Genomic DNA, 14,639 nt, shown 5'->3' on the forward strand with positions numbered 1-14,639 from the left:
TGTGTTTCCTCTCGTCGGCTTCGCAAAGCCAAGACTTGCTTCCCATCGAACCACATGGTGAGCTGCTGCTCGTTCACTGACGCATTCCACACGCCTGTGGCCGGATCCTAATCTTGGACGCGACTTGATATTTCAGCACAACAGGTTACCACATCGTTGGGGACGGCATCATCCCAACCACTACCATCACGACACGCTAGGTGCTTCAAGAAGCTGCAGGCAGGTCGCAGCCACGAGTGTGGTAGTCATGCATTTTACATCACGGCTGTAGTACTGATGTGCACAGTCATGGTAACAGTGCATTGCGTAATGCTCTTGGCCATATGCTGCTGTTGAGCTGGTTTTACAGATGAAGAATCTGAGAGACACAATGGCTAGTTGTCTATTCTTTCCGTGTGCTTAGTCTGGCTTCTTGCATGCCTACATTGGCGCAGTGAACAGGCACGGATTTGTCGCCATGTCCGCTCCCAAAGGCAGAGCGCCGAAGGAATTTGTACTTGACTTTTCCAGCAACATCGGAGCCGATTTCGAATTGTGGCTCGACGACGTTGATGATTACCTGAAAATTTGTGGAGTTACGACGGCAGCTGATAAGAAGAGGCTGTTTCTGAACCTTGCAGGCCTCGCTGTCAGGCGTATTGTTAAAGGAATCGTAGTTCCTACTCCACCAGCTCAGGCCGATGGCAGTGACGGATGTGAGTACAAAGCTCTGACGAATGCTGTGATTGCTCATTTTCGTCCTGCCACAAACACAACGTCGGAACGCCACCGGTTCTGTCAGCTTCGCCAGAATGAGGGTGAGTCTGTCACATCGTTTGTGGGACGCCTGCGCGAAGCAGCTGATCGCTGTGAATTTGCGTCTACTGCCGTGGACACTATTGATCAGGGACAAATCCGTGACCAGTTGATCGAGGGCCTGCGATCCCAGGAGCTACGTAAAACACTTCTCAAAGAGTCAAAGTTGACACTAGCCAATGCTGTGAGCAAAGCTGTGGCACTCGAGTCCTCTATCACGGACAGCAAGCTTTATGGTGACGCTGCAGCTACTCCATTGTCGAATTCATTCTCTCACATTCACCGTGTTTCACACTCCCAGCCTGCCTCTGCGCACAATAAGTTTGGGAAGTGCAAGTACTGTGGCCGCTCGCATCCAAGAGGCAAGCAGCATTGCCCTGCAGCGGATGCTACTTGTGGCAACTGCTCGAAAGTCGGCCACTTTACAACAGTATGCCTGTCGCGCAAGTCTGATAATGCGCGCATGACATCCGAACAGGTGGAGGAGGATGACGCCAACTATTTCGGTGATTACGCATTCTCAGTGGATACTTCTCAGCACCAGCAATTGTTTCGTAAGACGCTGATCGTCAACGGCCGTCCCTGTGAAGGACTACTGGATACCGGTGCTACCCGATCAGTGCTAACCGATGATGTTGTCCAGCCAACGCGAAAGAGTGATCGAATCTTGAAAGCCTACAATGGCGGTGTCATCTCGACACTCGGTATGGCTGATGTGACGGTCTCTGTTGGATCACGCAGCATCGTATGTAGTTGTTTTGTTGTCCCAGTCGCGTCTGGCCGCCAAATCCTGTATGGCCAGGACGTCATCTCCGAACTGGAGTTGCTGACCTCTGCTGAAGTCAATGTGGTGAACGTGACGGCCATCTCTATCACAGTGGACCCTGACACCACTCCAACAGCACTCCCACCCCGTCGGCACGCTTTCAGCATCCGGGATGAAATTGCCAGTGCGAGAAGCTACTCCGTGGGTGTCACCGTTGGTGTCGGTCAGGAAATCAAGCGGTGCTTTGGGTCTCTGCGTGGACTACCGCGTCCTAAACAAGAGCGTAGTCCGGGAGCGTCACCTACTTCCCACCGTTGACGAAATCAATGCGCAGCTGGACGGTGCAACAGTGTTCTCCGTTCTGGATGCTGAATCTGGCTTTCACCAGCTCCCTTTGGCCGATGAATCTCGTCCGTTCACCACTTTCGCCTCTCACAAGGGCCTCTTTAGATTCAAGAGACTCCCGTTTGGCATTGCTTGTGCACCGGAGATATTTCAACGTGTGGTGTCTGACATCCTTGCTGACATCCTTGCCGGCCTACCGGGAGTCGTTGTCTATATTGATGGCATTCTCATCTATGCCCGCAACCGACAGGAACACGACGAGCGCATGGCTGCCGTACTCCGTCGTTTGAGCGAAGCCAACCTGCGCCTAAACTGGGAGAAGTGTCGCGTACGCCAGTCAGAAATCAAGTACTTGGGACACTGGCTGAGCAAGGATGGTGTGCGTCCTGATGGTGACAAGCTGCTGGCAATCCAAAAGTTGCAGCTGCCGCAGACGTTGACAGATGTACGTCGTTTCCTTGGTATGGTGACGTACCTTGGTAAATTCATACCGCAGCTCTCACAGACAACTGAGCCGCTGAGGAAACTGGCTCAGCGACAACCATTCGTCGTTGATGATGAGCTGACGGCCGCGTTCACCGATGCGAAGACAGCCGTGGCCTCGTCGCTAGAGTGCTTAGCGTACTTTAAGCCATCCTTGGACGTCCCAACCAAGGTAACATGTGACGCATCTCCACTTGGTCTGGGTGCTATTCTGTGGCAGCAAGACAAGAGTGGCACTTGGTTACCTGTCACCTGCGCCAGCCGTTCATTGTCCGATGTTGAATCTCGTTATTCCCAGTTGGAGCGCGAGATGCTTGGTATCGTATTCTCTCTGACTCGATTCCGACAGGGGAGATCTGTTCAAGTTGTGACTGACCACAAGCCCCTGATCTCAATCGTCCAGAAGCCGTTTGACGAAGTACCACCACGGCTGCAGCGCTGGACGGTCGCTCTCATGCCATACCAGTACACCTTGTCACATGCACCTGGGAAGCAGATGGTGTGTGAAGACACATTGTCAAGAGCGCCTGTCCAAGACTCAACTGCCTCACCAGAAGAAGCCCGCTCTATGGCTGAGTTCATTGGCCTGGTCTTGGAAGAGTGCCCAGTCAATATCGACGATATCGCCAAGGCGACTAGTGATGACCCACTGTTGCGCAGCATACAGCAGCGCGTCTTGATGCAATCATGGTCCCAAGTCACACCCGCTGAAGAGCCATACTACCTTATCCGAGATCAGCTGACGACCATTGACGGCATCCTGCTATTCGGTAACCGCTGTGTAATACCAGAAGCTCTCCGACATGCCGTACTGCAGTTGGCCCATGAAGGTCATCCAGGTCGGGACATATTTAAGGATGCTTTGCGACGACGAGTATGGTACCCCAGATCTAATGGCATGGTGGAACGTCTTCATTGAGTTGTCAAAGAGAGAATTCAATCTCTACGACCGTCCCTGTCTTTGCAACGCCGTTTGCAACAAGGTCTCTTTGATATTCGCAACTCAGTGCACCGAATGCTGGGCATGTCACCCAATGAGGCTTTCTTCGGTCGCATGGTTCGCACCCGTCTACCTCACCATTCTACCCCACGCATTGTGAATGCTTCTCATCAGATTCGCGCCAAAGCTGACATGGCAGTCTCGCATGATAGTCGCCGCGGTGTCCGCCAGTTGCCTATGCTGCGTCCCGGCACAATGGTAGTCTTGCAGGATGGCTATTCCGACCCAACTACCCCTTGGCGTGTTGTGGAGCAATATGGCAGACAAATCGGCGTCACTGATGGCAGGCGGATACTGCTCCGAAATCGGCAGCATGTGCGAGAACATGCTTCACCTGCGTCATCAACTGCCACCTCTTCTCGGTCTTTGGATCTCCAGCCAGTTCCGACGCCAGATCCCCAGCCAGCTACAGAGTCAGAAGTGAAATCCTCGGCACCTAATGCAGATGTGCCGCCTGCTACGCCTACTGCTCCGTGTGAAGCAGGAGTGGAATCTGAGATCAAAGAGGCTGATGCTCAGATTCATCCTGAATCCAGTGACCAATGACGTTGTCAATCACGCCTACCACGGCCCGATGCCCAGTCTGGCTCGCTCTATCGCGACGGCTATGTAACCCGCGCTGGCCGCACTGTCAAGCTCACTGAGAAAGCTGCTGGTGCATTGATGTAATATCTCCATTTTGACTGACCATGTTGCATAACTATGCCAATTTGCGATTTAGTTGCTGGTTTGGTTTGTTCTGTTTGTATCGTGGTACAGATTTGATGTATCTTCAGTGAGTTGACCCGTCAGTGTCAGGGTGTATCGAATTTGTTGCTTTGAATTGATTCTTTGCTCGTTTCCTCTGCAATTTTATTGTTCTTTTCTTGTCTGCAATTTTCTCCTTTTTTCTTTTTTCTTTTTCCTTTTTTTCTCTCCTTTTTTTTCTCAAACAAGTTTGCATTTGCAGACAATTTTTTTCTTAGGGAAGGGGGGTAATGTGGTAGTCATGCATTGTACATCACGGCTGTAGTACTGATGTGCACAGTCATGGTAACAGTGCATTGCGTAATGCTCTTGGCCATATGCTGCTGTTGAGCTGGTTTTACAGATGAAGAATCTGAGAGACACAATGGCTAGTTGCCTATTCTTTCCGTGTGCTTAGTCTGGCTTCTTGCATGCCTACAACGAGCACACGGGATAGCTGAAAAGCTGAAGTCAAGTACTCGGGCGGAACTGGCGGGCTCAACTGGCTTCGTGCGCAGGACATAGCGCTCGAGGGTATCAGCAACAGCCTTTGTCTGCGGTTTCGGGACGTACAGATCGTCAACGTAATTGTCAACACCATCGTGATCGCGCGTGCACCACTTGACTATCACGTCCATGAACTTCGGTGCAACGCTTTCAAAACCCGAAAGCCATACGGGTCATCAGGTACAGCTTTCCCTTCCCTTTTACGCACTGGTACCGTAGCAACTCAGGTGACATACGGACTTGCAGATAGCCTTTTCCAATATCCAGCATCTCATATTCGTTGGCATCATGCATACGCCACTCACGCAACTTCTCGCGACGCACGGAGGCATCCGTACCGGGCTGAGAAATGAGGGCGCGGTTCAGAGCACGGTAATCGAGGCGGGCTCAACTGGCTTCGTGCGCAGGACATAGCGCTCGAGGGTATCAGCAACAGCCTTTGTCTGCGGTTTCGGGACGTACAGATCGTCAACGTAATTGTCAACACCATCGTGATCGCGCGTGCACCACTTGACTATCACGTCCATGAACTTCGGTGCAACGCTTTCAAAACCCGAAAGCCATACGGGTCATCAGGTACAGCTTTCCCCTCCCTTTTACGCACTGGTACCGTAGCAACTCAGGTGACATACGGACTTGCAGATAGCCTTTTCCAATATCCAGCATCTCATATTCGTTGGCATCATGCATGCGCCACTCACGCAACTTCTCGCGACGCACGGAGGCATCTGTACAGGGCTGAGAAATGAGGGCGCGGTTCAGAGCACGGTAATCGAGGCAAGGCCTAACAGGTGTAGTAGGCTTGTGCTCCTGGCTGACTGCAAGCCATGGCAGAATTGCAGCAGGAGCTCCGTGTTCCTCTTCATCATGCTCAACGAGCCATCCATTACTGATCCAGGAGTCCAATCCTTGCTGGAACAGCTTCTCCTGATCATTACTGAGTTTCTGGGGTACTCTCCAATGCCGCTGCCGATGCGTCCGGTAAGTGGCTTGTCACCCTTCCACCTCCATGCTGCCTGCCAACACTGCTCAGCTGCTAGCCACTTTATCTGACCATCCTTGAAGGATAGCGTCACGTCCTCACCGTCTTGCACCACGCTAACATGCCGAGACGGGTGCTGATCTGGCGACTGCACAGCATCACTCACGGCAGACGACACAGGCTCAGAGTCACTAGCGGTTGACGAACAAAACAACACGGACCGCAGATCACCTGACTCAGAGTTCTGCAACCTGACGCCACCAATGGCACGGACAAGGTGAGATCTCAGCAACAGGTCAGCATTAATAACCGACAGCTCGGAAACTACAAACGAAACAACACGGGTAGGCGGTAAATTTACGGGTCCATCCAGGTGACGAATCATTAATGAAATTGACCCCGAAATCGGCAGGGCTCCGCCATCCAGGTCGAGGAGCTTCTCCTGCTTTACCGCCGACACTTGGCTGCACATCTTAGCCGCACGTATAAAGGTAGACGACTCTAGCGTAGGAGCCGACCCGGTGTCCAGCATGGCCTCTCCACGGCACCAGTCATCCGGCTTGACCGACTCCACGTCCACATAGATCCTCGGCAGGGGGCAGCTTCAGTGGACACCGCACACAGGCACTTGTCACTGCTACTCTGCGACGTACCAGCAGCCGCCACACATTCTGCTGCCTTGGCGTCTCGCCACTTCTTTCTCTCAAGGCACGCTGGCTTTGCATGACCATGCTGGTCACAAAAGTGGCACACTACTGGTCCACGGAAACAGGGCTTCTGCTTCTTCTTGAGCTCTGGGCAGTTAACTCTCTGCCTGAACCTGCTCGTGTAACGAGCATCCGTCTCACAGGCTCTAAGCCCACGTACACGCTGTAGACAAGCAGGTATCGTCATTTCTTGGCCAGCCAGCGACATTCTCAGCTGACGGCCAAATTCGGGGAGCAGGACAGCGAACAGTTGCTCGATCACGATCGGATCCTTGCTGGTGTCACCGCCCGGTTTGTGCCCCGACAGCGCTGCAAAACGCTGCAAATCGGCCACATACGAGTCGACACTTTCATCCACACGGAAACAACGGCACTTGAACAAATCATACGCTCTGGATGGCGTCACACTGAACGCACTCACTAAAACGTTCTTGACCTCTGCTTGTTTGCTTTTGTCACTGTCTGCCATACGAGCTAACACTCGAAATGCTGAGTTTCCTTTCACCTAGCGTTGGCTGAATTCCAATTATCAAGGTTCGTGAAGTATTTGTCTTGTGCAGTTAGCAATCTTCAGATGTGACGTTAGACGTCCGTGATGACTTCCTTGATGACTTGTTGGCTTTCACTTGGCGTCGACTTTTCACCTATCTTTGTCACCGCATCAGTACTCTTTGTGACATTTAGATTAGCGCAACCTATTCCTGTGTACTTGTGATTGTGGTGTTTGGTAGGGTTCATAACACCTCCATTCTGCACTATTCCTTTTGTGTTGATTTGTCACATAATTATGTGAGTTAGTTGAGTGTTTACACCTTGCGCCTGTATCTTCTCTAATGAACCCTTCATTCAACAACTGCTTCTACTCTGATGAGTTCCCCGTCATCTTTATGGAACGAAACAAGACTTGTCAGGAGTAATACTGCTTGCTTTCGTGGAGTGTGGCTGGTGAACTGTTCGTGCTGTGGTCTGCAAGCGTCGTGTGGTCTCGTTGGGTCAAACGAAAAACCTATTACTACTATTTAACGGACCTATTGAAGATGGCAACAAAGAATTACAAACTGTTAGGTCGCCATCTTCTGTACACTGTTTCTTAGTACATCCTTTCTCTTGCTGGTCTGCACCCTGTACACCAAGCTTGCCGAGTTCCTGTATAGCAGCTGCTTGTGCACCTGTATTGGTCATAGGCACTCAGGCCTTTTATCTACATTGTAGCTCTCTCCCTTGCTCACTCTCATTCCCCCTGTCTCTCTTGCCGTGATCAATCATGTAGTCATTTGTCTCTCTGTCTCTCCCTTAGCCCTTTCCCCGATACGCAAATATCTTCAATGTTCCTTCCTGTCCCTACTCCAGGATCAAGAAACACCATTGCACTTAGCCTGTGAATACGGCGACCGGGAGGTTATAGAATTTCTGCTTCAAAAGAGTTCAGATCTTTTTGCCTTGAGCAAGGTAAGTTACACTTTTAGTTAATGTGGCAGCATGGAGATAATAATCATAATATGCCGATGAATAGAATCAAGTGCGCACTCGTATCATAAACATTGCAACCAAAGATGTTATAAAGGGGAACTCCAACGAAAAAATTAAACTTTCATATCCTGTAGAGTCTGGGGTGCTGAGTCAAATGGTCTTGGTCCCAAGTCTCTACGACAAAGCGTTCTTGAGATATTGGCAAAAACGGGGCCGCGCCGTGACGTCATGCGGCCATTTGGCTATGTCATCCCGGCCTGCCTACGTCATTGTGGCACGGTCTGAATCTCGGAGCACTATTTTAGTAAACAATTTCAAGGAAAGATGAGCTATTCCAAACAATTCTTTGTACCCAGCAATGAAGGCAGCGATGCTGAGGTCAGTGAAGACCACCATCAACCGACCGCTGTGTATGGTTGGGGCAGGAAGCCCAGATACTCTGCCGAGGAGCTGCCATCGCGCGTAACACATGTTGAGGAAGAAGATGCCTCAGCAGCTGTGTCCGACAGAAGACGAGTAGCTTGGCCACCAGAATCTCGAATCGTTTGGGACTTCGGCTGGTGCGAGCGTGGACAAAAGTGTATAGCCATACCCAGCCCGCGGGAATGATTTTTATGGTAGGATGCTGTCGTCGCTGTCGAGAAGACGGCCCAAGGTTTCTTGCGTAGCCGACCTCGCAGATTACGAGATCGTAGCCTTGCATTAGGCTGTGCCCACCACTGCTCTTCGAGGTTATCTCGACATGCAAAAGCCGCCAATGCCAGTGACAGAAGAGTCTGGCATCAGGTAAGCCTCAATTAGTTTGTCTTGACTTTGTCTTGTGAGGATCGTGCATCAATATGATACGCTTAGTTTTTTGGAGAAATCTATTGTTGTCAGGCGCACTACAGTAGGCGTCGCACAAGAAATACATTGTACTGGTAGTTATCATAAGTTCCATGCATGACACAAAACAATTTAGCTTTGCTCCGAGTATGTCTTGACTTGTCTTGTGAAGATCGATGCGCATAATGTTTTGCGTGTAACTTACTTATTGTTGTCAGGTATAGCACAAAAAAACATTGTACTATAGTGCTAGAAGTTATCACACGTTTTCATGCATGACTCAAACACATTAATTTTGTCTTTATCATCATCCCTTGGATGGGTACAAGATCTGCAAAGTATGGTAGTGTTCTGTTGGTGAAGGGAGCACTGCACACAGTTTATGAGCACCGTGGGTGCATTTGATCACACCCGAACCCATACTTTATCGTTTCAAGCCATAGGCTTTGTCAATACACCCGTTCTCTAGTATACCATGTCATGCAACGTACAAGCGTGGGGTCAAGAAAGCGTACAACAAAAATGCACAAATTCTGGCAGGAGAGTAAGACATCAGATTCTGTACTTTCTGACAAAGACATCTCTGTACTAGTAGGTAATCGAATGTGTCCTAATCAGAATTCATCCCCCAGATCATTGGAATTCAATTTGAAATCAGCAATTATTGGAAATTCTAGAAGAACCTCCATCTTTGTACCAGTGGACACTAAATTATTATGGCGCGCGCACTGCATGTGCAGGTAGGTACCGGTAGTTGTAATACAGTGCATTTGTAGAGTAAATGAGTATTTGACTATAGTATAGTCACTACACCATACCATAATAATTACGGTCCAGGAATTTGGTATGTGTGCAAGCACTCAGCATACACACTCCGTATGACATTCTATGTTTCTCTAGATCTCTACGCTATGCGGCACACAGGCAGTACACACTGTGTGTACACGGCAAATGGGGCAAGCACGTTCGTTGTCGTCTTCCAGCCTGCGTTGTGAATACCATCAGGCAAAGATATCCAAATCTTGCACCACCTCAGCCTTCTCAGGAGGCTTCCACCCGTGATTAGGCAGGAAAATGCGCTTCTCCAAGGCAGGACCATCGAGGTTGGCATTTGCAACTGCTACCACCTCACACATGAGCTTGTGAACAATCTCATAACTCTTTCTGTTGTATAATTATCTATTTGGCCACATAGTCTTTTTTATGCTTTTAGAACTGGACTTTATACCTTCCTATCGGGGTCTTTTTGGATGTGCTATGGCGACGGTTGACATTGACGTCGTCAAGAGCTGCGAGATGTGCGCGTCCAATCATCCCCAGAATTGAGAAACGAATGCGTTTCAGAATGTATTTTGGCATGGCACTGTGATATACCTGCATGGGGAAAAGAATGTAGAGAAAACACACTTGCTTAGACAATATACTATTATGTGTTAGAAACCACCAGTTCTCAAGTGGGAAAGGCCTTCTGGCTTATGACATTGTATTCGTTGCGATGTTGTATCTCGACTTCGCCGTGCTGCTGATGTTTGCTGCATGGCATACGCTATTTGCGCTGTGTGCGTTTTGCTGTATACGCTGTCATGTCATGTTTTACATGTGTATGCTTTGATTATACATGTACACTGTTTTTGCACGCTATAAATAGCTGGTGTTATTAGTGTTAGTTAGATTCAATGGAAATCAAAATATACTGTTGAGATTAATAGTTGTCCTCGTGCCGTGTGGTCGTTCGTTCCTGATACTAAAGAGAACCAGAGGGTGCACAACAATATGAGAAAATGGAAACTTCGCTGTACTTGTTCTCAATTGCATTGTTTGTTTCATTCCCTGTATTTGCCATAAGAGAAGGGAGAAAAACGTTCAGCAGATGTTTGTTGTCTTCTTACGTGGAGTGGCGGCGTCATTAGATGTACGCATAGTCGTTTCACTTACGACACCACTACTACTAGGGAGTTCAGTCACGTGACAAATCAGCTGAAAACAGCCTTCACGCGGGTCACGTACATAAGTATGGTAGCGGTGGCACCATGGACTTCGCTGCAGTTTTTTCCAACTGCTTTGTCCTGTTTTTATTTTCAAGGTTGAAAGTTGGTGCGTTTGATAGCTGAGGTCTTCCAGCTCGTTTTGGTGCCGCACTTGCGTGGGCAACTGTACTTTGAGCTTTTTGTTGTGAGGAGTGTAGTTTTCAATTGGATTTTTCATCCGTTTGGAGGGAGTACCTGGCCAGGAAACACCCACCATCGTGTTGAGCGACCTCGAATTATGTAGAATAGTGCTTTTTCCTCGAGCTGGAGGATCGCTCTTCATCGCGCTTTCAAGACTTTCACCTCCTGGTCGCCCAAAATGAATGAATTTCTGGACCCAAAATGTTCAAGCGCTAGGAGTGTTTCAGATGATTTGTTGGCCCTAGTGAAAGATTGCACCTGACGGAGACTTTCGCTATTGCGACAAAGTGAGCCATGATTTTGTATTCGACTCTTCGCCTTGAAACCAGAAAGAAATTGCTATGGAGTGGTGCTCTGAAATGGATCACGTCAGTGATTGGATTGTACGCATATTTCACTATTGTGCATTTTACATGTAAATGTACTAGTACTAGTACATGTACATGATTGATCAAGTCTGTGTGACAGCCGCAGTAAAGTTGAGCATCTGAAGACCAAACTGCTGTATTTATTATTAGTAAAGTTGAGCATCTGAAGACCAAACTGCTGTATATATTATTAGTAAAGTTGAGCATCTGAAGACCAAACTGCTGTATATATTATTAGTAAAGTTGAGCATCTGAAGACCAAACTGCTGTATATATTATTAGTAAAGTTGAGCATCTGAAGACCAAACTGCTGTATATATTATTAGTAAAGTTGGGCATCTGAAGACCAAACTGCTGTATATATTATTAGTAAAGTTGAGCATCTGAAGACCAAACTGCTGTATTTATTATTAGTAAAGTTGAGCATCTGAAGACCAAACTGCTGTATTTATTATTAGTAAAGTTGGGCATCTGAAGACCAAGCTGCTGTATTTATTATTAGTAAAGTTGAGCATCTGAAGATAAAACTGCTGTATTTATAGGTATTTATATTTTTTTTCTGAAGACCAAACTGCTGTATTTATAGGTTAGTGCATGGCAGGGAGGGCCTTATGGCTTGTTAGTGCCCGACAGGTTAGCCTGAGGGCCGTAGACCTGAGGGCTAACCTGAAGGGCACAAACAAGCCATAAGACCCTCCCTGCCATGCACTAACTATTTTAGAACGAGGTTACATGCATTATCTCACTTCTATTATGCGTGCGTACCACTATATTAGGTAGTTTTTTGGTTGGTGTGGTACGAAAGAATGTTTTCTTCTGGTAAGTTATGGTAACTCAGCACCACTTAGGACTACTAAAAGTAGAATGGAAGCAAATGAAATGCTGGGCTCTTATTGCGAGCTTCATTCTTATTCATATACATGTATGTAGCTTGTGGAGCTATTTAGGGGCTTTGAGAGCCCCTAGTCGATAACTCTAATGACTTTGATCCTCGCTTTTTATAGGTTTCCGCAAGCTGTTGACAAAGAAAATTCCTACAGATGAAAGAATACGGGAGGCAAACACCGTACACACTTCTGAATTGCGTAGCTTTTAGTAGTACACCGTACACGTTATGCAGAGTTCATTATCTGTACCGTACTATTATGCATACAGGGAGTTGTACGCACCAGTTTAGAGTATATTCAGCGGGCTTTAAACTAATCCAAGGCCCTCGACGCGTCATCAAGAGTAGTAAAATAACGATTGAGCGGGCTTTAAACTCTGATAAGGCCCTTGGCGGGAATGTCGCTGATTGGTCGTTTCCTGGACAACGAGACAGACCTCGTTCTAATTATTATCAGTAAAGTTTGGCATCTGAAGACCAAACTGCTGTATTTATTATTAGTAAAGTTGGGCATCTGAAGATAAAACTGCTGTATTTATTATTAGTAAAGTTGGGCATCTAAAGATAAAACTGCTGTATTTATTATTAGTAAAGTTGGGCATCTAAAGACCAAACTGCTGTATTTATTATTAGTAAAGTTGGGCATCTAAAGACCAAACTGCTGTATTTATTATTAGTGAAGTTGGGCATCTGAAGACCAAACTGCTGTATTTATTATTAGTAAAGTTGAGCATCTGAAGACCAAACTGCTGTATTTATTATTACTTTGAAGTAGTAAAGTTAGGCATCTGAAGACCAAACTGCTGTATTTATTATTAGTAAAGTTGAGCATCTGAAGACTAAACTGCTGTATTTATTATTAGTAAAGTTGAGCATCTGAAGACCAAACTACTCTATTTATTATTAGTACATGTATAATGCAAGCATAGCAATCAGTGCTCACTTCAATTTCATAGTAATGGAACTCGTTTTCAATGGATTTAGCATTGTTGCTATGGTGGTTGCTACGGGCACCGCGCTCGTTCTCATTGGTCATCGCTTGCCGAAATATTATTTTTTGGTCAACATTAGGATTAACCAACCTGTATTGCAACTATATTGCACCTACAAGCCAGATTTCATAGCATTCTGACAATATTGTTATGTTGCAAGCGTTTGCTGGGCTTTCCGGAAAACCCTGTTGGTGCCACAGCAGTATGGCATTCTGCATACATCATGATGAAGTTCGGCGTATGACTTTGATGCCTCATATCTCGGGTATCCTTCAATATTGTGCATCCAAATTTGCTGTGCTATCTCCTCTACTGTAGTTCTTTACGAAAACAACCAGTTTCCTTGGTTTACTACGAAAGACAAAAAATACGCTGATATCCCTACTACTACAGCATATGTACTATTCTAAGGCTAGCGTGCGTGCGAGTGAGTTTAGTATGTGTGTGTAGGTGTTGTTGTTGTGTTTGTGTGTACGTGCACGCACATGCGCGTGTGCATGTGGGTGAAGGTGTGAGTGCATGTGTATGTGTAGTTCCCACTGTACTCCTTGCACAATAGTTATTCACTTACTTTTCCTTCGCATACAACAAGAACCCATTCCCCGTTCGAAATTCGAATTTTTTGGCCTGGTGATTCCGCAAGCGTGAAACTCGGAGTTGTAATACATTTTTGTTCCACCTTACTTGCACTATTCTTAGGCTGTCCAGACTTCTAACAACTGCGTGATATGATATTCATGCAACCATGCCTAAAAGTAGAGTAACTGTTATAAATAGAGACATATCCACGCAATCAACTGTTACTTACGCTGGTTAAGTTTGGCAGAATTGGTCAGACAGTTCGTCGTGCATGCTGCCTGCAATCGTAAGCAAGCAGTTCTGTAATCTTCGTACTTGATGGGGATCTGTCTGTTTGCATCCCAGTTGATGACAGGTGTGCACAGTTTGAGTACTGGTATGCGCAACGTTACTGGGATAATATTGTTCATCAGCTATCTGCAGTCGGTGTTGATGGGGTGATGTACTCTTCGGATCCTGATGGTACGTACCTCGTCCTGCTTTCAGTTGCAGCTTGTTGAGTTCGCTTTGCTGGAGGCTCATGGTTCGGAGGGCACTGGTACACTGATGAAGGCTGTCCTGGACGGCGTAATCGTCAAAACTCAGCTCTCAAGTACCTCTGGATCATAAATGCAGCGAGCAAACATAGCTCGAGCTGCGAAAATATGCTGACATTTTCACGACGTATTGCAACATCTCGGCGCTTTGCCAGGTCTCCATCCTTTGGGAATCGGAGAAAACTAAGCCCAGGAGGATTATGTGATACTGGCACAACCAACAACACAACATTTTGGCATCGCAGCGGCTCAGGCAACTTGGCGAACTACTCACGTTCTGAAGTGACTTTTGTCCTGAAAAAGGTGAGATTAAAAATCCAAGTATTTTCGCACGGTGCCACAACGACGTCACACATACATTGGTACAGGAACGTGGATAAAATTGAAATATCTCAAGAACGCTTTCTCGTAGAGAATTCGGACCAAGACCATTCGACTCAGTGCCCGAAACTCTACAGGATTAAAATGTTATGTTCTCGTGGAGTTCCCCTTTAAGTCCCGAAC

The 14,639-nt window shown here is 47.3% G+C and overlaps 1 protein-coding gene across 1 annotated transcript in view; it reads left to right on the top strand.

The window, feature by feature from the left end:
• The window catches only part of LOC135829090 (uncharacterized), a 210,879-nt gene that overhangs the window by 164,421 nt on the left and 31,819 nt on the right, over nucleotides 1-14,639 (top strand). The window contains exon 11 of the mRNA XM_065341495.1: nucleotides 7,662-7,760. The gene's annotated coding sequence lies outside the window, so the exon portion shown is untranslated. The remainder of the gene's footprint in view (nucleotides 1-7,661; nucleotides 7,761-14,639) is intronic.

The sequence above is a fragment of the Sycon ciliatum genome, chromosome 13 (genome assembly GCF_964019385.1).
Source record: "Sycon ciliatum chromosome 13, ocSycCili1.1, whole genome shotgun sequence".
NCBI lineage: Eukaryota > Metazoa > Porifera > Calcarea > Leucosolenida > Sycettidae > Sycon > Sycon ciliatum.